This window comes from Anomaloglossus baeobatrachus, chromosome 12, assembly GCF_048569485.1.
Source record: "Anomaloglossus baeobatrachus isolate aAnoBae1 chromosome 12, aAnoBae1.hap1, whole genome shotgun sequence".
Taxonomy (NCBI): Eukaryota; Metazoa; Chordata; class Amphibia; order Anura; family Aromobatidae; genus Anomaloglossus; species Anomaloglossus baeobatrachus.
Window position 1 is genome coordinate 83822856 of NC_134364.1, and position 18163 is coordinate 83841018.

An 18163-nucleotide genomic window follows, 5' to 3' on the forward strand; every position below is an offset into this window, starting at 1 on the left:
TTGCAATACCCCCCAAAGGAACAATTTCGCCTCAAAATGCCGAAAAGTTGCAATACCCCCGAAACGAACAATTTCGCTTCAAAATGGCCAAAAGTTGCAATACCCCCCCAAAGGATTGATTTCGCCTCAAAATGGCAAAAAATTGCAATACCCCCCCAAAGGAACAATTTCGCTTCAAAATACCGAAAAGTTGCAATACCCCCCGAAAGGAACAATTTCGCTTCAAAATGGCCAAAAGTTGCAATACCCCCCCAAAGGAACAATTTCGCCTCAAAATGAAAAAAAAATTGCAATACCCCCCAAAGGAACAATTTTGCTTCAAAATGCCGAAAAGTTGCAATACCCCCCCAAAGGTACAATTTCGCCTCAAAATGCCGAAAAAAATGCAATACCCCCCGAAAGGAACAATTTCGCTTCAAAATGGCCAAAAGTTGCCATACCCCCCCAAAGGAACAATTTCGCTTCAAAATGGCCAAAAGTTGCAATACCCCCCCAAAGGAACAATTTCGCCTCCAAATGGCAAAAAATTGCAATACCCCCCCAAAGGAACAATTTCGCCTCAAAATGCCGAAAAGTTGCAATACCCCCCCAAAGGAACAATTTCGATTCAAAATGGCCAAAAGTTGCAATACCCCCCCAAAGGAACAATTTCGCCTCAAAATGCTGAAAAGTTGCAATACCCCCCGAAAGGAACAATTTCGCTTCAAAATGGCCAAAAGTTGCAATACCCCCCCAAAGGAACAATTTCGCCTCAAAATGGTTAAAAATTGCAATACCCCCCCAAAGGAACAATTTCGCTTCAATATGGCCAAAAGTTGCAATACCCCCCAAAGGAACAATTTCGCCTCAAAATGCCGAAAAGTTGCAATACCCCCGAAAGGAACAATTTCGCCTCAAAATGGCAAAAAATTGCAATACCCCTCCAAAGGAACAATTTCGCTTCAAAATGGCCAAAAGTTGCAATACCCCCCCAAAGGAACAATTTCGCCTCAAAATGGCAAAAAGTTGCAATACCCCCCCAAAGTAACAATTTCGCCTCAAAATGCCGAAAAGTTGCAATACCCCCCGAAAGGAACAATTTCGCTTCAAAATGGCCAAAAGTTGCAATACCCCCCCAAAGGAACAATTTCGCCTCAAAATGGCAAAAAATTGCAATACCCCCCCAAAGGAACAATTTCGCCTCAAAATGCTGAAAAGTTGCAATACCCCCCCAAAGGAACAATTTTGCTTCAAAATGGCCAAAAGTTGCAATACCCCTCAAAGGAACAATTTCGCCTCAAAATGGCAAAAAAGTTGCAATACCCCCCCAAAGGAACAATTTCGCTTCAAAATGGCCAAAAGTTGCAATACCCCCCCCAAAGGAACAATTTCGCCTCAAAATGAAAAAAAAATTGCAATACCCCCCAAAGGAACAATTTCGCTTCAAAATGCCGAAAAGTTGCAATACCCCCCCTCAAAGGTACAATTTCGATTCAAAATGGCCAAAAGTTGCAATACCCCCCCAAAGGAACAATTTCGCCTCAAAATGGCAAAAAATTGCAATACCCCCCAAAGGAACAATTTCGCTTCAAAATGCCGAAAAGTTGCAATACCCCCCCCAAAGGTACAATTTCGCTTCAAAATGACCAAAAGTTGCAATACCCCCCCCAAAGGAACAATTTCGCCTCAAAATGGCAAAAAATTGCAATACGCCCCAAAGGAAAAATTTCACCTCAAAATGGAAAAAAAATTGCAATACCCCCCCCAAAGGAACAATTTCGCCTCAGAATGCCGAAAAGTTGCAATACCCACCGAAAGGAACAATTTCGCTTCAAAATGGCCAAAAGTTGCAATACCCCCCCAAAGGAACAATTTCGCCTCAAAATGGCAAAAAATTGCAATACCCCCCCAAAGGAACAATTTCGCTTCAAAATGGCCAAAAGTTGCAATACCCCCCCAAAGGAACAATTTCGCCTCAAAATGCCGAAAAGTTGCAATACCCCCCCCAAAGGAACAATTTCGCTTCAATATGGCCAAAAGTTGCAATACCCCCCCAAAGGAACAATTTCGCCTCAAAATGGCAAAAAATTGCAATACGCCCCAAAGGAAAAATTTCACCTCAAAATGGAAAAAAAATTGCAATACCCCCCCCAAAGGAACAATTTCGCCTCAGAATGCCGAAAAGTTGCAATACCCACCGAAAGGAACAATTTCGCTTTAAAATGGCCAAAAGTTGCAATACCCCCCCAAAGGAACAATTTCGCCTCAAAATGCCGAAAAGTTGCAATACCCCCCGAAAGGAACAATTTCGCCTCAAAATGGCCAAAAATTGTAAAATCCCCCCAAAGGAACAATTTCGCTTCAATATGGCCAAAAGTTGCAATACCCCCCCAAAGGAACAATTTCGCTTTAAAATGGCAAAAAATTGCAATACCCCCGCAAAGGAACAATTTCGCTTTAAAAAGACCAAAAGTTGCAATACCCCCCCAAAGGAACAATTTCGCCTGAAAATGGCAAAAAATTGCAATACCCCCCCAAAGGAACAATTTCGCTTCAAAATGGCCAAAAGTTGCAATACCCACCGAAAGGAACAATTTCACTTCAAAATGGCCAAAAGTTGCAATACCCCCCCAAAGGAACAATTTCGCCTCAAAATGGAAAAAAAATTGCAATACCCCCAAAAGGAACAATTTCGCCTCAAAATGGCAAAAAATTGCAATACCCCCCCATAGGAACAATTTCGCCTCAAAATGGTTAAAAATTGCAATACCCCCCCAAAGGAACAATTTCACTTCAATATGGCCAAAAGTTGCAATACCCCCCCAAAGGAACAATTTCACCTCAAAATGCCGAAAAGTTGCAATACCCCCCGAAAGGAACAATTTCGCTTCCAAATAGCCAAAAGTTGCAATACCCCCCCAAAGGAACAATTTCGCCTCAAAATGGCAAAAAATTGCAATACCCCCCAAAGGAACAATTTCGCCTCAAAATGCTGAAAAGTTGCAATACTCCCCGAAAGGAACAATTTCGCTTCAAAATGGCCAAAAGTTGCAATACCCCCCCAAAGGAACAATTTCGCCTCAAAATGGTTAAAAATTGCAATACCCCCCCAAAGGAACAATTTCGCTTCAAAATGGCCAAAAGTTGCAATACCCCCCTCCAAAGGAACAATTTCGCCTCAAAATGAAAAAAAAAATTGCAATACCCCCCCAAAGGAACAATTTCGCTTCAAAATGCCGAAAAGTTGCAATACCCCCCCTCAAAGGTACAATTTCGCTTCAAAATGGCCAAAAGTTGCAATACCCCCCCAAAGGAACAATTTTGCCTCAAAATGGCAAAAAATTGCAATACCCCCCAAAAGGAACAATTTCGCCTCAAAATGCCGAAAAGTTGCAATACCCCCCCAAAGGAACAATTTCGCCTCAAAATGCCGAAAAAAATGCAATACCCCCCGAAAGGAATAATTTCGCTTCAAAATGGCCAAAAGTTGCCATACCCCCCAAAGGAACAATTTCGCTTCAAAATGGCCAAAAGTTGCAATACCCCCCAAAGGAACAATTTCGCCTCAAAATGGCAAAAAATTGCAATACCCCCCCAAAGGAACAATTTCGCCTCAAAATGCCGAAAAGTTGCAATACCCCCCGAAAGGAACAATTTCGCTTCAAAATGGCCAAAAGTTGCAATACCCCCCCAAAGGAACAATTTCGCCTCAAAATGGTTAAAAATTGCAATACCCCCCCAAAGGAACAATTTCGCTTCAAAATGGCAAAAAATTGCAATACCCCCCCAAAGGAACAATTTCGCCTCAAAATGGCAAAAAATTGCAATACCTTCCCAAAGAAACAATTTCGCCTCAAAATGCCGAAAAGTTGCAATACCCCCCCAAAGGAACAATTTCGCTTCAAAATGGCCAAAAGTTGCAATACCCCCCAAAGGAACAATTTCGCCTCAAAATGCCGAAAAGTTGCAATACCCCCGAAACGAACAATTTCGCTTCAAAATGGCCAAAAGTTGCAATACCCCCCCAAAAGATTGATTTCGCCTCAAAATGGCAAAAAATTGCAATACCCCCCCAAAGGAACAATTTCGCTTCAAAATGGCCAAAAGTTGCAATACCCCCCCAAAGGATTGATTTCGCCTCAAAATGGCAAAAAATTGCAATACCCCCCCCAAAGGAACAATTTTGCTTCAAAATGCCGAAAAGTTGCAATACCCCCCGAAAGGAACAATTTCGCTTCAAAATGGCCAAAAGTTGCAATACCCCCCAAAGGAACAATTTTGCCTCAAAATGAAAAAAAAATTGCAATACCCCCCCAAAGGAACAATTTTGCTTCAAAATGCCGAAAAGTTGCAATACCCCCCCAAAGGTACAATTTCGCTTCAAAATGGCCAAAAGTTGCACTACCCCCCCAAAGGAACAATTTCGCCTCAAAATGCCGAAAAGTTGCAATACCCCCCCAAAGGTACAATTTCGCTACAAAATGGGCAAAAGTTGCAATACCCCCCCAAAGGAACAATTTCGCTTCAAAATGTCGAAAAGTTGCAATACCCCCCGAAAGGAACAATTTCGCCTCAAAATGGCCAAAAATTGTAAAATCCCCCCAAAGGAACAATTTCGCTTCAATATGGCCAAAAGTTGCAATACCCCCCCAAAGGAACAATTTCGCCTCAAAATGGCAAAAAATTGCAATACCCCCCAAAGTAAAAATTTCACCTCAAAATGGAAAAAAAATTGCAATACCCCCCCCAAAGGAACAATTTCGCCTCAGAATGCCGAAAAGCTGCAATACCCACCGAAAGGAACAATTTCGCTTCAAAATGGCCAAAAGTTGCAATACCCCCCCAAAGGAACAATTTCGCCTCAAAATGCCGAAAAGTTGCAATACCCCCCGAAAGGAACAATTTCGCCTCAAAATGGCCAAAAATTGTAAAATCCCCCCAAAGGAACAATTTCGCTTCAATATGGCCAAAAGTTGCAATACCCCCCAAAGGAACAATTTCGCCTCAAAATGGCAAAAAATTGCAATACCCCCCAAAGGAAAAATTTCGCCTCAAAATGCCGAAAAGTTGCAATACCCCCCGAAAGGAACAATTTCGCTTTAAAAAGACCAAAAGTTGCAATACCCCCCCAAAGGAACAATTTCGCCTGAAAATGGCAAAAAATTGCAATACCCCCCCAAAGGAACAATTTCGCTTCAAAATGGCCAAAAGTTGCAATACCCCCCCAAAGGAACAATTTCGCCTCAAAATGGTTAAAAATTGCAATATCCCCCCAAAGGAACAATTTCACTTCAATATGGCCAAAAGTTGCAATACCCCCCCAAAGGAACAATTTCACCTCAAAATGCCGAAAAGTTGCAATACCCCCCGAAAGGAACAATTTCGCTTCCAAATAGCCAAAAGTTGCAATACCACCCCAAAGGAACAATTTCGCCTCAAAATGGCAAAAAATTGCAATACCCCCCCAAAGGAACAATTTCGCTTCAAAATGGCCAAAAGTTGCAATACCCCCCCAAAGGAACAATTTCGCCTCAAAATGGCAAAAAATTGCAATACCCCCCCAAAGGAACAATTTCGCCTCAAAATGCCAAAAAGTTGCAATACCCCCCGAAAGGAACAATTTCGCTTCAAAATGGCCAAAAGTTGCAATACCCCCCAAAGGAACAATTTCGCCTCAAAATGCTGAAAACTTGCAATACTCCCCGAAAGGAACAATTTCGCTTCAAAATGGCCAAAAGTTGCAATACCCCCCTAAAGGAACAATTTCGCCTCAAAATGGTTAAAAATTGCAATATCCCCCCAAAGGAACAATTTCACCTCAAAATGGCAAAAAATTGCAATACTCCCCCAAAGGAACAATTTCGCCTCAAAATGCTGAAAAGTTGCAATACCCCCCCAAAGGAACAAATTCGCTTCAAAATGGCCAAAAGTTGCAATCCCCCCCAAAGGTACAATTTCGCCTCAAAATGCCGAAAAGTTGCAATACCCCCCCAAAGGAACAATTTCGCCTCAAAATGGCAAAAAATTGCAATACCCCCCCAAAGGAACAATTTCGCCTCAAAATGCCGAAAAATTGCAATACCCCCCCAAAGGAACAATTTCGCCTCAAAATGCCGAAAAAAATGCAATACCCCCCGAAAGGAACAATTTCGCTTCAAAATGGCCAAAAGTTGCCATACCCCCCCAAAGGAACAATTTCGCTTCAAAATGGCCAAAAGTTGCAATACCCCCCCAAAGGAACAATTTCGCCTCAAAATGGTAAAAAATTGCAATACCCCCCCAAAGGAACAATTTCGCCTCAAAATGCCGAAAAGTTGCAATACCCCCCCAAAGGAACAATTTCGATTCAAAATGTCCAAAAGTTGCAATACCCCCCCAAAGGAACAATTTTGCCTCAAAATGCTGAAAAGTTGCTATACCCCCCGAAAGGAACAATTTCGCTTCAAAATGGCCAAAAGTTGCAATACCCCCCCAAAGGAACAATTTCGCCTCAAAATGGTTAAAAATTGCAATACCCCCCCAAAGGAACAATTTCGCTTCAATATGGCCAAAAGTTGCAATACCCCCCAAAGGAACAATTTCGCCTCAAAATGCCGAAAAGTTGCAATACCCCCGAAAGGAACAATTTCGCTTTAAAATGGCCAAAAGTTGCAATACCCCCCCAAAGGAACAATTTCGCCTCAAAATGGCAAAAAATTGCAATACCTTCCCAAAGAAACAATTTCGCCTCAAAATGCCGAAAAGTTGCAATACCCCCCCAAAGGAACAATTTCGCTTCAAAATGGCCAAAAGTTGCAATACCCCCCAAAGGAACAATTTCGCCTCAAAATGCCGAAAAGTTGCAATACCCCCGAAACGAACAATTTCGCTTCAAAATGGCCAAAAGTTGCAATACCCCCCCAAAAGATTGATTTCGCCTCAAAATGGCAAAAAATTGCAATACCCCCCCAAAGTAACAATTTCGCTTCAAAATGGCCAAAAGTTGCAATACCCCCCCAAAGGATTGATTTCGCCTCAAAATGGCAAAAAATTGCAATACCCCCCCAAAGGAACAATTTCGCTTCAAAATACCGAAAAGTTGCAATACCCCCCGAAAGGAACAATTTCGCTTCAAAATGGCCAAAAGTTGCAATACCCCCCCAAAGGAACAATTTCGCCTCAAAATGAAAAAAAAATTGCAATACCCCCCAAAGGAACAATTTTGCTTCAAAATGCCGAAAAGTTGCAATACCCCCCCAAAGGTACAATTTCGCTTCAAAATGGCCAAAAGTTGCAATACTCCCCCAAAGGTACAATTTCGCTACAAAATGGGCAAAAGTTGCAATACCCCCCGAAAGGAACAATTTCGCCTCAAAATGGCCAAAAATTGTAAAATCCCCCCAAAGGAACAATTTCGCTTCAATATGGCCAAAAGTTGCAATACCCCCCCAAAGGAACAATTTCGCCTCAAAATGGCAAAAAATTGCAATACCCCCCAAAGGAAAAATTTCACCTCAAAATGGAAAAAAAATTGCAATACCCCCCCCAAAGGAACAATTTCGCCTCAGAATGCCGAAAAGTTGCAATACCCACCGAAAGGAACAATTTCGCTTCAAAATGGCCAAAAGTTGCAATACCCCCCGAAAGGAACAATTTCGCCTCAAAATGGCCAAAAATTGTAAAATCCCCCCAAAGGAACAATTTCGCTTCAATATGGCCAAAAGTTGCAATACCCCCCCAAAGGAACAATTTCGCCTCAAAATGGCAAAAAATTGCAATACCCCCCAAAGGAAAAATTTCACCTCAAAATGGAAAAAAAATTGCAATACCCCCCCAAAGGAACAATTTCGCCTCAGAATGCCGAAAAGTTGCAATACCCACCGAAAGGAACAATTTCGCTTCAAAATGGCCAAAAGTTGCAATACCCCCCCAAAGGAACAATTTCGCCTCAAAATGCCGAAAAGTTGCAATACCCCCCGAAAGGAACAATTTCGCCTCAAAATGGCCAAAAATTGTAAAATCCCCCCAAAGGAACAATTTCGCTTCAATATGGCCAAAAGTTGCAATACCCCCCCAAAGGAACAATTTCGCCTCAAAATGGCAAAAAATTGCAATACCCCCCAAAGGAAAAATTTCGCCTCAAAATGCCGAAAAGTTGCAATACCCCCCGAAAGGAACAATTTCGCTTTAAAAAGACCAAAAGTTGCAATACCCCCCCAAAGGAACAATTTCGCCTGAAAATGGCAAAAAATTGCAATACCCCCCCAAAGGAACAATTTCGCTTCAAAATGGCCAAAAGTTGCAATACCCACCGAAAGGAACAATTTCGCTTCAAAATGGCCAAAAGTTGCAATACCCCCCCAAAGGAACAATTTCGCCTCAAAATGGAAAAAAAATTGCAATACCCCCAAAAGGAACAATTTCGCCTCAAAATGGCAAAAAATTGCAATACCCCCCCAAAGGAACAATTTCGCCTCAAAATGGTTAAAAATTGCAATACCCCCCCAAAGGAACAATTTCACTTCAATATGGCCAAAAGTTGCAATACCCCCCCAAAGGAACAATTTCACCTCAAAATGCCGAAAAGTTGCAATACCCCCCGAAAGGAACAATTTCGCTTCCAAATAGCCAAAAGTTGCAATACCCCCCCAAAGGAACAATTTCGCCTCAAAATGGCAAAAAATTGCAATACCCCCCCAAAGGAACAATTTCGCTTCAAAATGGCCAAAAGTTGCAATACCCCCCCAAAGGAACAATTTCGCCTCAAAATGGCAAAAAATTGCAATACCCCCCCAAAGGAACAATTTCGCCTCAAAATGCCGAAAAGTTGCAATACCCCCCGAAAGGAACAATTTCGCTTCAAAATGGCCAAAAGTTGCAATACCCCCCCAAAGGAACAATTTCGCCTCAAAATGCTGAAAAGTTGCAATACTCCCCGAAAGGAACAATTTCGCTTCAAAATGGCCAAAAGTTGCAATACCCCCCCAAAGGAACAATTTCGCCTCAAAATGGTTAAAAATTGCAATACCCCCCAAAGGAACAATTTCGCCTCAAAATGGCAAAAAATTGCAATACTCCCCCAAAGGAACAATTTCGCCTCAAAATGCTGAAAAGTTGCAATACCCCCCCAAAGGAACAATTTCGCTTCAAAATGGCCAAAAGTTGCAATACCCCCCCAAAGGAACAATTTCGCCTCAAAATGCCGAAAAGTTGCAATACCCCCCGAAAGGAACAATTTCGCTTCAAAATGGCCAAAAGTTGCAATACCCCCCCAAAGGAACAATTTCGCCTCAAAATGGCAAAAAATTGCAATACCCCCCCAAAGGAACAATTTCGCCTCAAAATGCCGAAAAGTTGCAATACCCCCCCAAAGGAACAATTTTGCTTCAAAATGGCCAAAAGTTGCAATACCCCTCAAAGGAACAATTTCGCCTCAAAATGGCAAAAAGTTGCAATACCCCCCAAAGGAACAATTTCGCTTCAAAATGGCCAAAAGTTGCAATACCCCCTCCAAAGGAACAATTTCGCCTCAAAATGAAAAAAAAAATTGCAATACCCCCCCAAAGGAACAATTTCGCTTCAAAATGCCGAAAAGTTGCAATACCCCCCCTCAAAGGTACAATTTCGCTTCAAAATGGCCAAAAGTTGCAATACCCCCCAAAGGAACAATTTCGCCTCAAAATGGCAAAAAATTGCAATACCCCTCAAAGGAGCAATTTCGCTTCAAAATGCCGAAAAGTTGCAATACCCCCCCCAAAGGTACAATTTCGCTTCAAAATGTCCAAAAGTTGCAATACCCCCCCAAAGGAACAATTTCGCCTCAAAATGGAAAAAAAATTGCAATACCCCCCCAAAGGAACAATTTCGCTTCAAAATGGCCAAAAGTTGCAATACCCCCCCAAAGGAACAATTTCGCCTCAAAATGACAAAAAATTGCAATACCCCCCCAAAGGAACAATTTCGCCTCAAAATGCCGAAAAGTTGCAATACCCCCCCAAAGGAACAATTTCGCCTCAAAATGCCGAAAAAAATGCAATACCCCCCGAAAGGAACAATTTCGCTTCAAAATGGCCAAAAGTTGCCATACCCCCCCAAAGGAACAATTTCGCTTCAAAATGGCCAAAAGTTGCAATACCCCCCCAAAGGAACAATTTTGCCTCAAAATGCCGAAAAGTTGCAATACCCCCCCAAAGGAACAATTTCGATTCAAAATGTCCAAAAGTTGCAATACCCCCCCAAAGGAACAATTTTGCCTCAAAATGCTGAAAAGTTGCAATACCCCCCGAAAGGAACAATTTCGCTTCAAAATGGCCAAAAGTTGCAATACCCCCCCAAAGGAACAATTTCGCCTCAAAATGGTTAAAAATTGCAATACCCCCCCAAAGGAAAAATTTCGCTTCAATATGGCCAAAAGTTGCAATACCCCCCAAAGGAACAATTTCGCCTCAAAATGCCGAAAAGTTGCAATACCCCCGAAAGGAACAATTTCGCTTCAAAATGGCCAAAAGTTGCAATACCCCCCCAAAGGAACAATTTCGCCTCAAAATGGCAAAAAATTGCAATACCCCTCCAAAGGAACAATTTCGCTTCAAAATGGCCAAAAGTTGCAATACCCCCCAAAGGAACAATTTCGCCTCAAAATGGCAAAAAGTTGCAATACCCCCCCAAAGGAACAATTTCGCCTCAAAATGCTGAAAAGTTGCAATACCCCCCGAAAGGAACAATTTCGCTTCAAAATGGCCAAAAGTTGCAATACCCCCCCAAAGGAACAATTTCGCCTCAAAATGGCAAAAAATTGCAATACCCCCCCAAAGGAACAATTTCGCCTCAAAATGCCGAAAAGTTGCAATACCCCCCCAAAGGAACAATTTTGCTTCAAAATGGCCAAAAGTTGCAATACCCCTCAAAGGAACAATTTCGCTTAAAAATGCCGAAAAGTTGCAATACCCCCCCCAAAGGTACAATTTCGCTTCAAAATGACCAAAAGTTGCAATACCCCCCCAAAGGAACAATTTCGCCTCAAAATGGAAAAAAATTGCAATACCCCCCCAAAGGAACAATTTCGCCTCAAAATGCCGAAAAGTTGCAATACCCCCCGAAAGGAACAATTTCGCTTCAAAATGGCCAAAAGTTGCAATACCCCCCCAAAGGAACAATTTCGCTTCAAAATGGCCAAAAGTTGCAATACCCCCCCAAAGGAACAATTTCGCCTCAAAATGGCAAAAAACTTGCAATACCCCCAAAGGAACAATTTCGCCTCAAAATGGTTAAAAATTGCAATACCCCCCCAAAGGAACAATTTCGTTTCAAAATGCCGAAAAGTTGCAATACCCCCCAAAGGAACAATTTCGCCTCAAAATGGCCAAAAGTTGCAATACCCCCCCAAAGGAACAATTTCGCCTCAAAATGGCAAAAAATTGCAATACCCCCCCAAAGGAACAATTTCGCTTCAAAATGGCCAAAAGTTGCAATACCCCCCCAAAGGAACAATTTCGCCTCAAAATGGCAAAAAATTGCAATACCCCCCCAAAGGAACAATTTCGCCTCAAAATGCCGAAAAGTTGCAATACCCCCCCAAAGGAACAATTTCGCCTCAAAATGCCGAAAAAATGCAATACCCCCCGAAAGGAACAATTTCGCTTCAAAATGGCCAAAAGTTGCCATACCCCCCCAAAGGAACAATTTCGCTTCAAAATGGCCAAAAGTTGCAATACCCCCCCAAAGGAACAATTTCGCCTCAAAATGGCAAAAAATTGCAATACCCCCCCAAAGGAACAATTTCGCCTCAAAATGCTGAAAAGTTGCAATACTCCCCGAAAGGAACAATTTCGCTTCAAAATGGCCAAAAGTTGCAATACCCCCCCAAAGGAACAATTTCGCCTCAAAATGGTTAAAAATTGCAATACCCCCCCAAAGGAACAATTTCGCCTCAAAATGGCAAAAAATTGCAATACTCCCCCAAAGGAACAATTTCGCCTCAAAATGCTGAAAAGTTGCAATACCCCCCAAAGGAACAATTTCGCTTCAAAATGGCCAAAAGTTGCAATACCCCCCCAAAGGAACAATTTCGCCTCAAAATGCCGCAAAGTTGCAATACCCCCCGAAAGGAACAATTTCGCTTCAAAATGGCCAAAAGTTGCAATACCCCCCCAAAGGAACAATTTCGCCTCAAAATGGCAAAAAATTGCAATACCCCCCAAAGGAACAATTTCGCCTCAAAATGCCGAAAAGTTGCAATACCCCCCCAAAGGAACAATTTTGCTTCAAAATGGCCAAAAGTTGCAATACCCCTCAAAGGAACAATTTCGCCTCAAAATGGCAAAAAGTTGCAATACCCCCCCAAAGGAACAATTTCGCTTCAAAATGGCCAAAAGTTGCAATACCCCCTCCAAAGGAACAATTTCGCCTCAAAATGAAAAAAAAAATTGCAATACCCCCCAAAGGAACAATTTCGCTTCAAAATGCCGAAAAGTTGCAATACCCCCCCAAAGGTACAATTTCGCTTCAAAATGTCCAAAAGTTGCAATACCCCCCCAAAGGAACAATTTCGCCTCAAAATGGAAAAAAAATTGCAATACCCCCCCAAAGGAACAATTTCGCTTCAAAATGGCCAAAAGTTGCAATACCCCCCCAAAGGAACAATTTCGCCTCAAAATGGCAAAAAATTGCAATACCCCCCCAAAGGAACAATTTCGCCTCAAAATGCCGAAAAGTTGCAATACCCCCCCAAAGGAACAATTTCGCCTCAAAATGCCGAAAAAAATGCAATACCCCCCGAAAGGAACAATTTCGCTTCAAAATGGCCAAAAGTTGCCATACCCCCCCAAAGGAACAATTTCGCTTCAAAATGGCCAAAAGTTGCAATACCCCCCCAAAGGAACAATTTCGCCTCAAAATGGCAAAAAATTGCAATACCCCCCCAAAGGAACAATTTCGCCTCAAAATGCCGAAAAGTTGCAATACCCCCCCAAAGGAACAATTTCGATTCAAAATGTCCAAAAGTTGCAATACCCCCCCAAAGGAACAATTTTGCCTCAAAATGCTGAAAAGTTGCAATACCCCCCGAAAGGAACAATTTCGCTTCAAAATGGCCAAAAGTTGCAATACCCCCCCAAAGGAACAATTTCGCCTCAAAATGGTTAAAAATTGCAATACCCCCCAAAGGAACAATTTCGCTTCAATATGGCCAAAAGTTGCAATACCCCCCAAAGGAACAATTTCGCCTCAAAATGCCGAAAAGTTGCAATACCCCCGAAAGGAACAATTTCGCTTTAAAATGGCCAAAAGTTGCAATACCCCCCCAAAGGAACAATTTCGCCTCAAAATGGCAAAAAATTGCAATACCCCTCCAAAGGAACAATTTCGCTTCAAAATGGCCAAAAGTTGCAATACCACCCAAAGGAACAATTTCGCCTCAAAATGGCAAAAAGTTGCAATACCCCCCCAAAGGAACAATTTCGCCTCAAAATGCCGAAAAGTTGCAATACCCCCCGAAAGGAACAATTTCGCTTCAAAATGGCCAAAAGTTGCAATACCCCTCAAAGGAACAATTTCGCTTCAAAATGGCCAAAAGTTGCAATACCCCCCCCAAAGGAACAATTTCGCCTCAAAATGGCAAAAAGTTGCAATACCCCCCAAAGGAACAATTTCGCTTAAAAATGCCGAAAAGTTGCAATACCCCCCCTCAAAGGTACAATTTCGCTTCAAAATGGCCAAAAGTTGCAATACCCCCCCAAAGGAACAATTTCGCCTCAAAATGGCAAAAAATTGCAATACCCCCCAAAGGAACAATTTCGCTTCAAAATGCCGAAAAGTTGCAATACCCCCCCCAAAGGTACAATTTCGCTTCAAAATGACCAAAAGTTGCAATACCCCCCCAAAGGAACAATTTCGCCTCAAAATGGAAAAAAATTGCAATACCCCCCCAAAGGAACAATTTCGCCTCAAAATGCCGAAAAGTTGCAATACCCCCCCAAAGGAACAATTTCGCCTCAAAATGCCGAAAAGTTGCAATACCCCCGAAAGGAACAATTTCGCTTTAAAATGGCCAAAAGTTGCAATACCCCCCAAAGGAACAATTTCGCTTCAAAATGGCCAAAAGTTGCAATACCCCCCAAAGGAACAATTTCGCCTCAAAATGGCAAAAAGTTGCAATACCCCCCCAAAGGAACAATTTCGCCTCAAAATGCCGAAAAGTTGCAATACCCCCCGAAAGGAACAATTTCGCTTCAAAATGGCCAAAAGTTGCAATACCCCCCCAAAGGAACAATTTCGCCTCAAAATGGCAAAAAATTGCAATACCCCCCCAAAGGAACAATTTCGCCTCAAAATGCCGAAAAGTTGCAATACCCCCCCAAAGGAACAATTTTGCTTCAAAATGGCCAAAAGTTGCAATACCCCCCCCAAAGGAACAATTTCGCCTCAAAATGAAAAAAAAAATTGCAATACCCCCCCAAAGGAACAATTTCGCTTAAAAATGCCGAAAAGTTGCAATACCCCCCCTCAAAGGTACAATTTCGCTTCAAAATGGCCAAAAGTTGCAATACCCACCCAAAGGAACAATTTCGCCTCAAAATGGCAAAAAATTGCAATACCCCCCAAAGGAACAATTTCGCTTCAAAATGCCGAAAAGTTGCAATACCCCCCCCAAAGGTACAATTTCGCTTCAAAATGACCAAAAGTTGCAATACCCCCCTAAAGGAACAATTTCGCCTCAAAATGGAAAAAAATTGCAATACCCCCCCAAAGGAACAATTTCGCCTCAAAATGCCGAAAAGTTGCAATACCCCCCGAAAGGAACAATTTCGCTTCAAAATGGCCAAAAGTTGCAATACCCCCCCAAAGGAACAATTTCGCTTCAAAATGGCCAAAAGTTGCAATACCCCCCCAAAGGAACAATTTCGCCTCAAAATGGCAAAAAACTTGCAATACCCCCCAAAGGAACAATTTCGCCTCAAAATGGTTAAAAATTGCAATACCCCCCCAAAGGAACAATTTCGTTTCAAAATGCCGAAAAGTTGCAATACCCCCCAAAGGAACAATTTCGCCTCAAAATGGCCAAAAGTTGCAATACCCCCCCAAAGGAACAATTTCGCCTCAAAATGGCAAAAAATTGCAATACCCCCCCAAAGGAACAATTTCGCTTCAAAATGGCCAAAAGTTGCAATACCCCCCCAAAGGAACAATTTCGCCTCAAAATGGCAAAAAATTGCAATACCCCCCCAAAGGAACAATTTCGCCTCAAAATGCCGAAAAGTTGCAATACCCCCCCAAAGGAACAATTTCGCCTCAAAATGCCGAAAAAATGCAATACCCCCCGAAAGGAACAATTTCGCTTCAAAATGGCCAAAAGTTGCCATACCCCCCCAAAGGAACAATTTCGCCTCAAAATGCCGAAAAGTTGCAATACCCCCGAAAGGAACAATTTCGCTTTAAAATGGCCAAAAGTTGCAATACCCCCCCAAAGGAACAATTTCGCCTCAAAATGGCAAAAAATTGCAATACCCCTCCAAAGGAACAATTTCACTTCAAAATGGCCAAAAGTTGCAATACCCCCCCAAAGGAACAATTTCGCCTCAAAATGGCAAAAAATTGCAATACTCCCCCAAAGGAACAATTTCGCCTCAAAATGCCGAAAAGTTGCAATACCCCCCCAAAGGAACAATTTCGCTTCAAAATGGCCAAAAATTGCAATACCCCCCCAAAGGAACAATTTCGCCTCAAAATCCTGAAAAGTTGCAATACCCCCCAAAGGAACAATTTTGCTTCAAAATGGCCAAAAGATGCAATACCCCTCAAAGGAACAATTTCGCCTCAAAATGGCAAAAAGTTGCAATACCCCCCCAAAGGAACAATTTCGCTTCAAAATGGCCAAAAGTTGCAATACCCCCCCAAAGGAACAATTTCGCCTCAAAATGAAAAAAAAAATTGCAATACCCCCCCAAAGGAACAATTTCGCTTCAAAATGCCGAAAAGTTGCAATACCCCCCCTCAAAGGTACAATTTCGCTTCAAAATGGCCAAAAGTTGCAATACCCCCCCAAAGGAACAATTTCGCCTCAAAATGGCAAAAAATTGCAATACCCCCCAAAGGAACAATTTCGCTTCAAAATGCCGAAAAGTTGCAATACCCCCCCAAAGGTACAATTTCTCTTCAAAATGACCAAAAGTTGCAATACCCCCCCAAAGGAACAATTTCGCCTCAAAATGGAAAAAAATTGCAATACCCCCCAAAGGAACAATTTCGCCTCAAAATGGTTAAAAATTGCAATACCCCCCCAAAGGAACAATTTCGTTTCAAAATGCCGAAAAGTTGGAATACCCCCCAAAGGAACAATTTCGCCTCAAAATGGCCAAAAGTTGCAATACCCCCCCAAAGGAACAATTTCGCCTCAAAATGGCAAAAAATTGCAATACCCCCCCAAAGGAACAATTTCGCTTCAAAATGGCCAAAAGTTGCAATACCCCCCCAAAGGAACAATTTCGCCTCAAAATGGCAAAAAATTGCAATACCCCCCCAAAGGAACAATTTCGCCTCAAAATGCCGAAAAGTTGCAATACCCCCCCAAAGGAACAATTTCGCCTCAAAATGCCGAAAAAATGCAATACCCCCCGAAAGGAACAATTTCGCTTCAAAATGGCCAAAAGTTGCCATACCCCCCCAAAGGAACAATTTCGCTTCAAAATGGCCAAAAGTTGCAATACCCCCCCAAAGGAACAATTTCGCCTCAAAATGGCAAAAAATTGCAATACCCCCCCAAAGGAACAATTTCGCCTCAAAATGCCGAAAAGTTGCAATACCCCCCCAAAGGAACAATTTCGATTCAAAATGGCCAAAAGTTGCAATACCCCCCCAAAGGAACAATTTCGCCTCAAAATGCTGAAAAGTTGCAATACCCCCCGAAAGGAACAATTTCGCTTCAAAATGGCCAAAAGTTGCAATACCCCCCCAAAGGAACAATTTCGCCTCAAAATGGTTAAAAATTGCAATACCCCCCCAAAGGAACAATTTCGCTTCAATATGGCCAAAAGTTGCAATACCCCCCAAAGGAACAATTTCGCCTCAAAATGCCGAAAAGTTGCAATACCCCCGAAAGGAACAATTTCGCTTCAAAATGGCCAAAAGTTGCAATACCCCTCAAAGGAACAATTTCGCTTAAAAATGCCGAAAAGTTGCAATACCCCCCCAAAGGAACAATTTCGCTTCAAAATGACCAAAAGTTGCAATACCCCCCCAAAGGAACAATTTCGCCTCAAAATGGCAAAAAATTGCAATACCCCCCCAAAGGAACAATTTCGCCTCAAAATGCCGAAAAGTTGCAATACCCCCCGAAAGGAACAATTTCGCTTCAAAATGGCCAAAAGTTGCAATACCCCCCCAAAGGAACAATTTCGCCTCAAAATGGCAAAAAATTGCAATACCCCCCCAAAGGAACAATTTCGCCTCAAAATGCCGAAAAGTTGCAATACCCCCCCAAAGGAACAATTTTGCTTCAAAATGGCCAAAAGTTGCAATACCCCTCAAAGGAACAATTTCGCTTAAAAATGCCGAAAAGTTGCAATACCCCCCCAAAGGTACAATTTCGCTTCAAAATGACCAAAAGTTGCAATACCCCCCCAAAGGAACAATTTCGCCTCAAAATGGAAAAAAATTGCAATACCCCCCCAAAGGAACAATTTCGCCTCAAAATGGCCAAAAGTTGCAATACCCCCCCAAAGGAACAATTTCGCTTCAAAATGGCCAAAAGTTGCAATACCCCCCCAAAGGAACAATTTCGCCTCAAAATGGCAAAAAACTTGCAATACCCCCCAAAGGAACAATTTCGCCTCAAAATGGTTAAAAATTGCAATACCCCCCCAAAGGAACAATTTCGTTTCAAAATGCCGAAAAGTTGCAATACCCCCCAAAGGAACAATTTCGCCTCAAAATGGCCAAAAGTTGCAATACCCCCCCAAAGGAACAATTTCGCCTCAAAATGGCAAAAAATTGCAATACCCCCCCAAAGGAACAATTTCGCTTCAAAATGGCCAAAAGTTGCAATACCCCCCCAAAGGAACAATTTCGCCTCAAAATGGCAAAAAATTGCAATACCCCCCCAAAGGAACAATTTCGCCTCAAAATGCCGAAAAGTTGCAATACCCCCCCAAAGGAACAATTTCGCCTCAAAATGCCGAAAAAATGCAATACCCCCCGAAAGGAACAATTT